Source organism: Monodelphis domestica, chromosome 1 (genome assembly GCF_027887165.1).
Source record: "Monodelphis domestica isolate mMonDom1 chromosome 1, mMonDom1.pri, whole genome shotgun sequence".
In the NCBI taxonomy this organism is placed as follows: Eukaryota; Metazoa; Chordata; class Mammalia; order Didelphimorphia; family Didelphidae; genus Monodelphis; species Monodelphis domestica.
In genome coordinates this window covers 418,178,432-418,192,788 of record NC_077227.1, presented here as the reverse complement: position 1 = coordinate 418,192,788, position 14,357 = coordinate 418,178,432, and the positions used below count along the sequence as shown (strand labels likewise).

The 14,357-nt window shown below is 38.3% G+C and overlaps 1 long non-coding RNA gene across 1 annotated transcript in view; it reads right to left on the bottom strand.

Moving 5' to 3' along the window:
• The window catches only part of LOC130456426 (uncharacterized), a 46,481-nt gene extending 32,473 nt beyond the window's left edge, over positions 1 to 14,008 (bottom strand). The window contains exons 1-3 of the long non-coding RNA XR_008915260.1: positions 13,282 to 14,008; positions 11,006 to 11,908; positions 10,117 to 10,201 (exon numbers count right to left, since the gene is read on the bottom strand). This is a non-coding gene — a long non-coding RNA (uncharacterized LOC130456426). The remainder of the gene's footprint in view (positions 1 to 10,116; positions 10,202 to 11,005; positions 11,909 to 13,281) is intronic.
• Positions 14,009 to 14,357: the final 349 nt, after the last annotated feature.

Here is a 14,357-nt window from a genome sequence, read left to right as displayed (position 1 = left end):
AGGATGCTACATCCTGGGAAGACCACTGGACTTGGGACCAAAGTCTCTGCACTTGTAGTCTAGTTCTGCCACTAACTGTGTGACTTTAGGGAAATCACTTCATTTCTTAGGTCACAGGGACTCAAAGTCTGTTATCAGTGAGAACTTTTACATCTTTATTATATTTTCCTCTGTACTTTTTGTGTCCATATATACCATAATTATAACCTCTATTAGTATGATAGAATTGAAGAATTAGCAGATCACCTTATCAAGCTCCTCCATTTACTGATAATGGAACCCCCTCAAGCCTCTAGAGGTCAAATGAGTTTTCCAGGGTCATATGGAAGTGAAGTAGTAAAGACTAAAATCAAGGTCTTCTGACTGAATATTCCCAAATGTATGCTGCTCAAAGATGGCAACTCCTTATCAAGTTGATGGTGTTGCCTCATCTGCAAATGTGAATCATCCTTCTATCCATCCCTGTCACCTTGATGTCCAAAAGGAACATTTTCAATCTTAAAATAGGACATATTATTTTGATCTTTCCCTCAAAGGAAAGCCAGAAAGTTGAGAACAGAAGAGAATCAGAGATATTCCAGGGAGATGATGGGAGACAATGGGTAGGGTGTGTCAATAGTGCCCAGAGTTGGCTTGAGGTCTAGGGCAGTAGCAAGTAAGAGAGGAGGATCTTCATTAGTAGTCTAGAAAGATGCCTCAGAATGGACGCAGAGGGGTGAGGGTGAAGAAATCAGTCACACAGAAAAATCGCGTGGGTGATAAGAGTTAAGAGTGCTGAAAAGCAATGGCTTTTGGTTTGAACATCAATAGGTGTTTGAAGATCTTAGAAATTAGACAGAACCCTATTTTTATCTCATCATTTATTTTGAGGTTTTCTTATGGATCTGTGTCGTACAGCATGTTTGCTTGCTGTCCCTGGCCCCACAGGGGTCCTTAGCAAATGACCTCCTGAGTCACTCGTTCCCTGATTTTTTCTCCCATTTGTAATAACTTTGTTTTTTCTTCCTGACATCCACTTTAACCAGCACTGTCTTCTAATTTATATAGTATTTTCTTTCTTTCTTTTTCTTTTGCTCTGGTTCCTTTCTCTCTTTGGAGTATGAAGTTTATCACTTCACACACATATACAAAAGAAAGAAATAAAAGTCAACTGTGATTCTTTTACCATACCCCCTCTAATTTTCCTCATCAGATTTGGGTTTTTGTTGTTGTTTTTATTGTTTTCTCTGTGTGTGTGTGTTTGCAGATAACAATTTTTTTTTTCAAGCAGCAGATTTCCAGATATAGTAGGAACTGTGAAATTACACAAAATAAAGAGAAAGAGAAACTCAAACTTTTCTAGCTTTGAGGATGACCACTTAGAAGGTAGGTCATAGCAGGGGTATATTAGAGACAGCTCCTACCATCAGAAGAACCAGTTCTTAAATTTTCAGGGTGAGTGCAATTCAGAAATTGAATCAGGATAATCAACAACTTTAGCAAAGTTGCAGGATACAAAATAAACCCACATAAGTCATCAGCATTTCTATATATTTCCAACATAGCTCAGCAGCAAGAACTAGAAAGAGAAATCCCATTCAAAATCACCTTAGAGAAAATAAAATACTTAGGAATCTATCTCCCGAGACAAACACAGGATCTATATGAACACAACTACAAAACACTCTCCACACAACTAAAACTAGACTTGAACAATTGGAAAAACATCAACTGCTCATGGGTAGGACGAGCCAATATAATAAAAATGACAATCCTACCCAAACTCGTTTATCTATTTAGTGCCATACCCAATGAACTTCCAAAAAAGTTTTTACTGAACTAGAAAAAAGCATAACAAAGTTCATTTGGAAGAACAAAGGATCAAGGATATCCAGGGAAACAATGAAAAAAAAATACAAAGGAAGGGGGCCTTGCAGTCCCAGATCTCAGACTATATTATAAAGCAGCGGTCATCAAAACAATTTGGTACTGGCTAAGAGACAGAAAGGAGGATCAGTGGAATAGACTTGGGGTAAGTGACCTCAGCAGGACAGTATATGACAAACCCAGAGAACCCAGGTTTGGGACAAAAATACACTATTTCATAAAAACTGCTGGGAAAATTGGAGGACAGTGTGGGAAAGAATAGGTTTAGATCAACACCTCACACCCTACACCAAGATAAATTCAAAATGGGTGAATGACTTGAACATAAAGAAGGAAACTATAAGAAAATTAGGTGAACACAGAATAGTATACATGTCAGACCTTTGGGAAGGGAAAGATTTTAAAACCAAGCAAGACATAGAAAGAGTCACAAAATGCAAAATAAATAATTTTGACTACATCAAATTAAAAAGTTTTTGTACAAACAAAACCAATGTAACTAAAATCAGAAGGAAAGCAGCAAATTGGGAAGCAATCTTCATAAAAACCTCTGACAAAAGTATAATTACTCAAATTTGCAGAGCTAAATCAATTGTATAAAAATTCAAGCCATTCTCCAATTGATAAATGGGCAAGGGACATGAACAGGCAGTTCTCAGCCAAAGAAATCAAAACTATTTAATAAGCACATGAAAAAGTGCTCTACATCTCTTATAATCAGAGAGATGCAAATCAAAACAATTCTGAGGTATCACCTCACACCTAGCAGATTGGCTAACATGACAGCTATGGAAAGTAATGAATGCTGGAGGGGATGTGGCAAAGTAGGGACACTAATTCATTGCTGGTGGAGTTGTGAATTGATCCAACCATTCTGGAGGGCAATTTGGAACTATGCCCAAAGGGTGATAAAAGACTGTCTGCCCTTTGATCCAGCCATAGCACTGCTGGTTTTGTACCCCAAAGAGATAATAAGGAAAAAGTCTTGTACAAGAATATTCATAGCTGCACTCTTTGTGGTGGCCAAAAATTGGAAAATGAGGGGATGCCCTTCGATTGGGGAATGGCTGAACAAATTGTGGTATATGTTGGTGATGAAATACTATTGTGCTAAAAGTAATAATAAAGTGGAGGAATTCCACGGAGTCTGGAACAACCTCCAGGAAGTGATGCAGAGTGAAAGGAGCAGAACCAGGAAATCATTATACACAGAGACTGATACACTGTGGTACAATCGAAGGTAGTTGACTTCTCCATTAGTGGCAATGCAATGTCCCTGAACAATCTGCAGGTATCTAAAAAACATTATCCACAAGCAGAGGACAAACTGTGGGAGTAAAAACACTGATGGAAAGCAACTGCTTGACTACAGGGGTGGAGGGGATATGACTGAGGAGAGACTCTAAATGAACACTAATGCAAATACCAACAACACAGAAATGGGTTCGAATCAAGAACACATGTGATACCCAGTGGAATCATGCGTCGGCTATGGGACTGGTGGTGGTGGTGGTGAGGAAAGAAAATGATCTTTGTTTCCAATGAATAATGTTTGGAAATGACCAAATAAAATAATGTTAAAAAAAAAATAAATTCCCCTACAAACTCTAAACAATTACCCGGGTGCAATTATCAGTAATAGGGAAATAGATCTTGATCAGTGATACATGTAAAACCCAGTGGAATTGCACATTGACTATGGGGGGTGCAGGGGGTGGAGGGAAGGGAAAGAACATGAATCATTTAACCATGGGAAAATATTCTAAATTAATCTATTAAATAAAAATTTTCAATTAAAAAAAGAAATTGAATCAGGAATTGATTTATCTTTTTGTTGATTTCCCAGCCTTAAAGAAAATTATGACAAACTATAGTAATGTAAATTAAACTTAAAGTCCTGTCTTGCCTTTTCAGAAGCTTGGTTGTTAAACATTTACTAACACAACCTTGCCCACAATCCTTTGAAATTATTACCTGAGAAAGAAAATACAGGTTGCCCTAGCACTGGAAAGTGCAAAAGACTTGGGGCCAGAGACCCTGCATTTCTAGTTCGACTTTGCCACTTAATTGTGACTTTAGGAAACTCACTTCATTTCTCAGGGTCTTAATATTTCTTATCTGAAAACTGAGGAGAGTCAACTAGGCGACCTCTAGGTCTTTTCCAACTTCCAAATATGGTTCTATATTCACATCCATCATGTCATATGATCTTTACAGTACCTAACTGTGGGGTAGCTTGTGCCAATATTATTATATACATTTTTTAGATGAGGAACCTTAGGCTCTGAAAAGTTTAATGATTTTCCAGAGCTGATAAGTGGCAGAAACAAGCCTATAACTCTAGCTCTTCTGGCTCCAAGCCATGTACTTTTTCCTCCCACTTTTTCTTTCACACTATCTCTCAATAAAGGAACAAAAAATTAATGAATATTCCTTTGTTGTCAGCCTTATGCTGAACATCTCATGGACAGGTTCATAATGACTCTCAGTTCTTTAGGTCTTTCAGGTTTACAAAATGTTTTTCTTATAATAACCTTATAAGGGAGATAATTGAAGTATTAGTATCCATTTTTTCAGATAGGGAAACAGAGGCATGAAGAGATAAAGAGAATTTCCCAGGGTGATACAGGTAGCAGGTTTTTGAGTTTGGACTTGAACATAGGCCTCAGATTCCTTCCAGTATACTACTTTTTCTGAAAGAAGCAAGATATGGCAATGTGGAGCAGTGGGCAGAAAGTTAGACCTGGAGCCCAGAGAGACCTGAGTTCAAATCCAACTTCAGAAACTTAGGACATTTTCAACAATGAGGAAGTCATTTACTTCTCTGAGCCTCAGTTTCTTCCTTTATAAAATGAGGGCTTACTACACAGTGCTGTCATGAGGATCTAATGAGAAACCATATGGAGAATGTCTTGAAAAACCTTAAAGTGCTGAAGCAATGTGAGCTATCATCCTTATTCATAGAGGGCAAGTGCTGCCTCCCAGAATCTTTTACCTTTAATCCAATTTCCAAATGGTGAATCTGAGAGCTCAGCAAAGCCGGTGAACATGATTGTCCCCAGGGAGGGAACTAATTTCATTCAAGTCTCTTCTAAGCCCCTTTCCTCCTATACTTAGAAAGTATTGTTCACAGTGAATAATCTTTCCATCCAATCCAATGCACAGCTACTGAGTGCCTACTATATACAAGGGGCATTGCTTCAACTGCCAGGTAGACTGTATAGAGTCCAGAGAAGACAACTGCTTGAATAAATACAAGGCAGAAATGCAAAATGATATTACTAGAGAAGTATATACATAGATACAAATATTAAAACATTTGTAGCTGTATATTATGCATTGCCTATATACCATGTCAGTCTAATATATATATATATAATATATATATATGTATGTATATAATATGTATATATATATATATATATATATATATATATATATATATATATATATATATATATATATATATATATATATATATATATATATATATGATAGATGTGTGTGTGTCAGGGAGTGGGACATCTATTGTCTCCCCTGAACTCTGTTTTGCAAAGAATCTCTCAATTCTGAAAAGACTGAACCCCTCAACTTCAAGAGAGAGAGACAGAGAGAGAGAGAGAGAATTAATAATAGTTAATAGCTAACATTTACAGAGAACTTAATACAAGCCAGGTACTATGACAAGTGTTTTACAATTATTATCTCATTTGATCCTCACAACCACCCTGGGAAGTAGATGTATAGAGGTGTGTGTGTGTGTGTGTGTGTGTGTGTGTGTGTGTGTGTGTGTGTGTGTGTGTGTGCACGTGTGTGTAAGCATGCCTGCATGCACATGGTTTGAAGGAGGCAGAAAGAGGATCAGGGGAAGGAAGAAGCACTTACAGCTGAGCTGATAGAGTGAGGCTTCATTGGAGCTGGGTCTTGAAGGATAGGCAAGATTTGAACAGGCCAAGATAAGTATGAAAGTCAGGGAGAGAAGAGAAGGAGCTTCATGAACAAGTTGAAAGAACTCTGGATTTAGTCAGAAAACCTATTTTAGATCTTGACTCTGTTACTTATTCTATGTGAATCACATATTTCTCTGGATCTCAGCTCTCATCTCCTTCAGATCAAGGATTTAGAATAGATAATCTCTAAGGGCTTTTTTCTAATCCTTAAAATCATTTCACCCAGATGGAGAGAACAGAATGAGAGAAGTCACAGAGTTCATGGTTAAGGGCCAACAGGGACCACTGTTTGGCTAGAACTTCCATTCTGTTTTAGGGAATCAATGAGTGACATGCTTGAAGGGTTCAGTCTGACAGGGTGAGTAAGACCAGGAATGACTAGTACCCAGAAACCAATCAGAACCAGCAAGACCAGAAAAAAGTCACCCTTAGATATCTATCCAAGCATTAATTAAAGAAAGAAGAAATGGTCTGAGATTTAGGAGACCTGATCTCTGGTTCAGGTAGGAGCCCCAATTAGCTCCTACACTCAAACAAGTCACCCCGTTTTTCTAAGCCTCATCAATAAAAAAGGAGGATGAATGAAATGGCTAAGACCTTTTATATCTCCTATAAATTTTATGTCATCTTATTCCATGTCCTAAGGTATCTTCCAGTTCTAACAGGCTATGGAATGCTCTGAAATTTTATCTTCTAAGGTCCCTTGGAGTCCTAGAATCCTATGATCTAAAATTACTTTCATCTCTAACAACTATCATATATACATACATATTATATATGGTTCTAGTTCATATAGCAGGTTCTAACATTCCCTTACAGCTCTAATTGCATACATTGCATGAGTCTGTGAACTCTGAGAAAGGAGAGAAGTTAGGGAATTATAGCTTACTGTAGGTGAGCAAGCAAGTTTTGGTTGGGGTTGGGGGAAGGATTAATGTAAAGGGTTTTGAATTCCTGTGAGAAATGACAATGAGCAAAAGTGAGGAAAATATGTATTTTTCATATCACAGCCTATTGTCATGCTTTGTCTTTTAAGGTCAGCAACTAGAGAGCTGTTCAGCTCCCATTCTAATGAAGAATCAGTGATATTTATGCAGAGCTGTCTTGTTGGCTAATGTCTCTACTGGCTCTTCAATTGTGCTATTCTGTACAGCCAGGAGAATGTCAGAATCCTTGGGAGCTAAGGCCCTAGACATTCATCCCCTCAGTTGAGGGGACAGCAGCTGCTACATTGACAGAGGAGGCGAGTACAGATGTTGGGGCAGCACTGTTGCCCTATGCAGATGTCCAGAGATAGCTTCATGGCCTAATCTACAGGACAGGAGGCAATCAAACGGGTGGTTTGTTCTGAAGGCCCTTTGCCAAATAGTGGTATTAATCATGTGGCTCTGTTTTAGTCTGAACTGGTATCATTTTTAATCTATGGATCTGTCTGTTCAAATATGCAAGGGCATAATCATCATGCATTGTATGCAAAGATTGATTCTCTCCAGAGACCCCTAAGTGAGCTACATTGTTGAACCTACATTTAGGGCTTGTAGAAAGTCACCTTCCCAACTAATAAAGCCACCTTACATTCAAATGTCCTGTAACTATTTTTAAATACAGTGCAACAACTCAATAGATATTTAGATAGGTTGTTGGATCTGTGATCTCACCAGAGTAAATAACCCTTCCAGTGATTCGGATCATGATCCATCCATGCCTTTTCATCTTCTGAGTGTCCGGTCCATTCCCTCTTATAAATCTTTACAGGAGGTTCACCTAGCATGCTGGGGATACTTTCCCCTAGATTTCTTCACATTACATGGATGAATGAAGCAATAATGCAATAGAAAGTTGTTAAACACCAGCTGTATGCAGAATGTTGTATTTGATCTGAAGAAATATAAAACTTAGATATATTATGATTTCTTCTGTTAAGAGTATGATAGAGACATAGAGAGCTCCAATATACGATATTATAGTATAAGAGAGACCCATTAGAGAGGACAGAGTGTCAAAGGAAGACTAAGGAGAAATGCCATGACCAACCATAATCAGAGACCCATAGAGCTGTAGCTTAAAAGAACCTTTGAGGTCATCTAGTTTAATTCCCTCTTCTTACAGATGGGGACAGAGGGACAGAGAGATTAAGTGATTCAAATTTAAACAGGTAATAAGCAGCAGAGCTATAATTTGCATGCCAAATTTAGAATTCCAAGTTCAGGAGTCTTTCAATAGTAGAGGAAGACTGCCTGGAGGAAACTCAATTGAGCTTTGAAGGACAGATAGGAATTCAACACATGCAGAAATAGAAAAGACATTCTAGGCAAAGGGAATATGAACAAAGGAAGGCACAGTGATGGTGATGGTAGAGCATGGTATATATTTCAAAGAGTCATAGCACCAGAGTAGGAAGGGATCATCTAGTTCAACTCTCTCAGTTGTAGATGAGGAACTGAGGTGCAGAGAGTTAGATAACTTGCCTAAGGTCACAAGGAAGTAGGATTATATCAGTTCTAACTCAGGGCTCCTGATTCCAAATCCAGCTTTCTTCTGTACCACATTGAGAACAGTCCAGTTTGTCAGAAGTGAAGAGTGGGTGGATGGGGGTATATCGTCCCCTAAGAAGCCAATCAATGTCAGAAAGAAAGTCAATGATATAATAGAGATAAGGATGTGTTGATATGAGGGTTTTTTTTAAATGCAAAATAAGTATGTATATCCTGTTATTCCCATAGGGAGTGTACAAAAGCTCTCTGATATAATTAGAGATCACTTGCCTTGGGCTAGCTAAATTTACTAGTTAGCCATTAAAAATCAAACTTGCCATCCTTGAAAGAAAGTCAATATAGTCAAGGTAAAAAATAAAATTGTGGAATAGGAATTTTAGAATGTGGCCTCTATGCCTTTACCAAAGGGCAGCAAATAGGGAGGGGGAGGTGACTACTTACTCTCTCCCCCATTTCCTATTGGCTATAGTGTCTTATGAGGAGCTACCAGCTCAATAGTAACCACCCTATTCAGCTTTAACATTAAAGAAAACAGGTGACCAACAGTAATGTCTGGGACTTTAGTCCCTTAGTTCCTGGAAGTAGAGAAGAGAACCCTGAAAGAATAAAAGAGTTAGTTTTGGTTATCATGAGTCAAACTCTGGAGAGAGAGCAGACTCAGGGATCTCAAGGAAGACTTACCCAGCCAGCTCAGATGCTCACCAAAGGAAGGGAAGGGAAAAAGACACTGGGACCTTGAAGTGATGAACCATCTTGGCTACATACATTCCTTATATATGTGCCTCATTACTAGTGTATTTTCAGTAAGTGCCTACTCTTCCCAATGATTCTGTTTACAGCTATGGGAGAATGTGCCCTAGGTTTATGTGAGGAATGCTAGGTAGCTACTCAAAAACTACTCAATGACTTTGCATTGAGCTAATTAAATCTACTGAGTGACTATTAAAATTAGGTATATGTGTAGGGGTTGAGGAATTGTAGCTTTAGGAGTTAACGCAGAGTACCCTGGTACCTTTGGGAAATCAGCCTGCAAATTTGTGGATGCCAAGTGAATGAGGAATCTTAGAAGGTAAGTTACAGGCGAAATTAGATTTAAAAAAAAGCCCCTAGATTGGCATTGGCATTGGCAAAGATGTGGCATTTGTGTTCCAGCATGCTGGAGGGGGCTGCTCTGTTCCTCCTCTCCACTGTGCCTGGGGACAATGTTCACATGCTCTACAGCTGAATGGGAGCATTTCCTCCCTCTACTGGGGTAATGTGTGGGATGGGGTGGGGTGGGGCATGCAATCTTTAAAAGGTTTACCAAAGCTGCAAGACTCTTCCATTATTTCACTGACCTCTCCCCACAGCCCTGTGAAATAGACAGTTCACATTATACCTATTTTTAAAATGAGGAAGTGAAGTTAAAACTAAAAAACAGAGACAAAAAGCATAATCGCTAGTGCTTAATGTCCTTTCCTTCCTCAAAAATCATGTACTTATTCTGTTTATATATTCCCTTGGTAGAATTAATAGTCTTTTTGAGGATAGATGCTATTTTCCATTTTGCCTCTGTGTTCCCAGCATCTTGGGCAGAATGTTGCATTTAGAAGGTGTTTGCTAAATGTTTGTAGGATTGGAAAATAGAGCATAGAATGTTAGAACAATATGGGATTTTATAACTCAAAAGGTGAGAGCTAGAAGATAAATAAGTGAGAATGCATATAATTAGAGTGCAAAAGTACATTAGCACTCACTGAGTCCATTTCTACAATTTGACAGAAGCAGAAATTGAGATCCAGGGGACTTCAGAGTCAGTTACTTACCCAAGGCAAAACATTCTGTTAATGGAAGAGCTCAGAATAAAACATCAGTTTCTTGACATCCACTTTCACATTTCTTACAATTCAACTAAGCAGGAAAATGGGAGAGAAAAAAGTTACCCAGACAGTAAGAACAAAGTTGAGAAAAGAACCAGGGTCTCTTGATTTCAAATATTATTCCTGTTTCTGAAATGAGGTGGCTTCATTTCTACCAGCCATTAGCACAGTCCACACCTGCTTCCCTTCTCCACCCACACAATCCTTCTCAGACTCTTCTCCCAGCTTCTCTCTTATGAATTAAACAAAATGAAGAAAAACAACAACAAAAAGCTTTCCACAGCAGGGCATTCAGAAGCTGGCTCCAAATTCATTTTCTGCTCCACAATACATGCTGCCCATTTATTACATTGTGTATACACAATTCCTTTGATCTGAGAGAGATCAGCATATTACAGGAAGAAGCCAAATTTCTTTTTGGCTTCTAGATAGGGAAACTGAGACCTATAAGTAATGCTTAATAATAATAATAGTAATAATAATATATCACATTTACATAATACTTTGTAAAATGCTTTCTTAAAAATATTGCTGTACGATAGACATTATAATTCTTTTCCCCATTTTCCAGATGAAGAGTGAGTCTTAAGGAATAGGAAGGGGTGAATGGGTTCTCCTAAGATTTTCCAGATTCTAAGATTGGTGCTCTTTATTCTATGCTTTTTCAATTGTTAAAAAAAATTCTCTTAATGATGATTCAGCATCCTAGGAGAAAAGATCCCTGCCTCTGCTCCAGATGTAGTCCAGACAAGTGATTTATCTTTCAAAAAAATTATATAAGTATCTTCATCTCAGTATAGCTATATCTTAAATTGGTATGAAATAGAATATTTACCTTAACACACAGGGTGTTGTCGAATTTAATTAATGTCTGGAAGCTCTCTGAATACATCAGATGAAATGTACTATATAAAAGCAAAGTAGTGTTATTATTAAAATTACCAGTTTTCAGGCTCTCTGATTCCTGCTGCATGGTGTACTCTGTTTTGCTTAAAAGATAAATAGCCCCCCACTCAAAATAATCAATCCAAGACTCAGGTATGGGTTGTTTCCTAACATTGTGTTAGGAACCAGAGGAGGCCTGGGAAAGATAGAGTTAACAGGGGCTCAGAAAGAGGTCTGAAAAAGGGTATGTTGAGTATCAGTTACATATTGTCTATCTCAGCTGAGAAGTTGAAAACTCTTGGTCCATGGCAGTCAAGCAGATGCTCAGAATAAATAACCCCCAGAATCTGGGAGTGATATTTAGCCAGAGAAGAGTGAGGTCTCCATTGATCAGGTAAGAAAGTAGGATCAAGAGATTAAACCAAGTCACCAGCTATAGTACAATGTGAAGAAGATAGCCTAGAAGAAGAGAAAGAAGCAAACATCAGAGAGTGGTTGGAATAACAAAGAGAAGAAGGGAACAGGAGCAGAGTGGACAATCTTTGACCATACTATAAATAATCAGATTCATCTACAGATGCTTTGTCCATCTAGGTACATGGTCATGTAGTCAGTTCTCAGTATTTAGAAGAGGAAATATATTGAAATGGAGAAAAGATTGGCTCACTTTGGAGTCAGGATGGCCTAGATTTAACTTCTGCCTCTTTTTATATATTCTGACAATATATGTGATCTTGAGCAAGATACTTAATTTCCGTATTCTCTTTGTTGGAGAAAATTTGTCCATCTGTTTCAGAAGAGGGATTTTGTTTCCTTTTATTGAGCAGCTCCATATATCGATGGAGTCACAATTCTAGAAAAAGAAATAAAAAACATCGTTTAGTGGAGACAGTATTACTATTGTTATCATACCACCTGGGTTTTAATCTTGATTCTCCCATTTACTAATTGTCTGACTTTGTGCAAGTCACTTCTCATCTATGTACTCTCAGTTTCTTCATTTGTGAAATGAAGGATTTAGAATATCTCATTCAACTCAAAATATTATCAGTGTGATGGTGATATTTTTTATTTAATTTCCCACAGCATTTTAATATTTATTCACTTATTTAGTCCTCACAGCAATCCTATGGCATAGGCAGGGAAGGAAGAGCAACAGTACAACTCAGTGATAATACAAGCATTTATAGAGTAAAGTATAGATGTGGTGCAGTGGATAGAGTGCTGGGCCTGGAAGTCCTGAGTTCAAATCTTGGCTCAGATATTTCTTTACTATATAACCCCGGGCAAGTCTCTTAATCTTTGGCTTTATTTCTTCAACTGTAAAATGGGGATCATAATAGCACCTACCTCCTACAGTTGTGAGGCTCGAATGAGATATTTGCAAAATGCTTAGCAAAATGCCTGGCACATAGTAGATGCTATATAAATACTAGCTACTAATATGATATCATACCTCAAGGCTTACAAGGCACTGTAGATGTTTTATTTGAACATCCCAATAACCTTTGAGTCCAGGGTTATTAACATCTTTTTATTTAGGGACCTGAGAATGAGAGAGATTAAAATGTCTTATGCTCTGTCCACTGTACCACCCTGCTGCCTCTAATAAAGGGGAGGTATATGGTGATAAGGAAAGATAAGTAGGCTAGAGGCAGAGGACCTGAACTCTTTCACCAGCATTGCCAGTTACAGTGTGGATTCAGTTAATTTGGGCAATACATTTTGCTTCTCTAAAATGAGGAGGCAGATCTAGCTCTTGGAAGTTCCTTCCTATTTTAACCTTCTGAAGTTTTTGTCCTTATTTGATAAATAAGGAAACTGAGGCTTCTGAGAGATGAAGTCATTATAGAAAGTCCTACTCATGTTAATTATTGTTCAAACAAAGGAATCTGAATATATTTCATCTCACATCCTTTTCCTTTTTGCTTTGACCAGAATGAGGTCCTGACTTTGCTTTCTCTGCAAACTTCCAATTTTAGGTAGGCTCTAGGTCTCAGTCCCAGCTCTCCTCTCTATCCCCCAAGGGCAGAAATAGCTGACATCTACCTGAATTGAAATAGAGACTTTGGCAGATAAATACTTTCACTCAACACAGTCAAAGGAACTCCCCAATGGGAAATTTTATGCTCAGCACATCCAGGCCTACATTCCCCTATCCCCTCTGGTCTGTCCCTTAGCAGCCATATCATAATATCTGCCAGGGTGAGTAACAGCCTCACTCACTGTGCCTTTTCACTGGTGGGAATAGTCCAAGATGTCCTTTGAGGGTTGGCGCTGGATAGTATCCACAGCTGAGCCAGGGATGTGGAAAGTTACACTGAGGGCTGGGGTTTTATTCAGCTGTTCTCCACCCTGATTAATTTTCCAGCTAATGACTCTCCAGACATGGTGATGTACGGTGCTCTGTCAGTGACAAAAAAATTGAACTTTTACTAATTAAATAGAACATCTTCATGCGGTGAAAGGTTTTACAAACGAAAGTAACTCACAAAGAATTATGTTGGCAGGAGATTACCACCAAAACCATCTCAGAAAGGCCAAGGACTGATGAAAGAAAAGACCCCAAAAGGAGAGAGACAGAGAGAGAGAGAGAGAGACACTCAGGACATTTATATCAGCCGCCAAGCTAATGTTTTACTCTAAAGCGCAATCTAGTCCATCTGGCAGAGGGCAGACCTTTCTCATTATGCTAGACTCACCCTCTGTCACACTTAGAGCTAACCACAAGGAAAAACAGAAAGACAGGAATATTCACCAAGGCATCAATGTAAAGAGCACTGGGTTTAGTGTCAGAAGCCCTGGGTTCACATTGTAACTTGGCAACCTGCTACTTGGGCAAGAGAAGCAGTATGGAGTAGTAGTGGTTAGAAGGTAAACTTCAGAATCAGAAAGACCTGGGTTCAAGTCCTGCTCTGATATATAAATGTTACAAACACTTTTAACAACTATGTGCAAGTAACTTAATAGCTCAGTGCCCAATGTTATAAAACCATATTAGAGACCAAGTATCAATTTGTGTCAGTAGAACCCATTCTTAGATCAATTAAGTCAAACTCCCAGACAAATACTGTACTCCAGTGGGGCAAATTATTTCTCTAAATTTCCATCTCTGTAAAATGAAGATAGCTAGATTAGATCATCTCTAAATTCCTTAAAAAAATACTCATACCTTCCATTTTCAAATCAATACTGTGTATTGGTTCCAAGGCAGAAGACCAGTAAAGGCTAGGTAATGGGTTTAAGTGACTTGCCCAGGGTCACACAGCTAGGAAGTAAATAACTGAGCCCAAATTCAAACA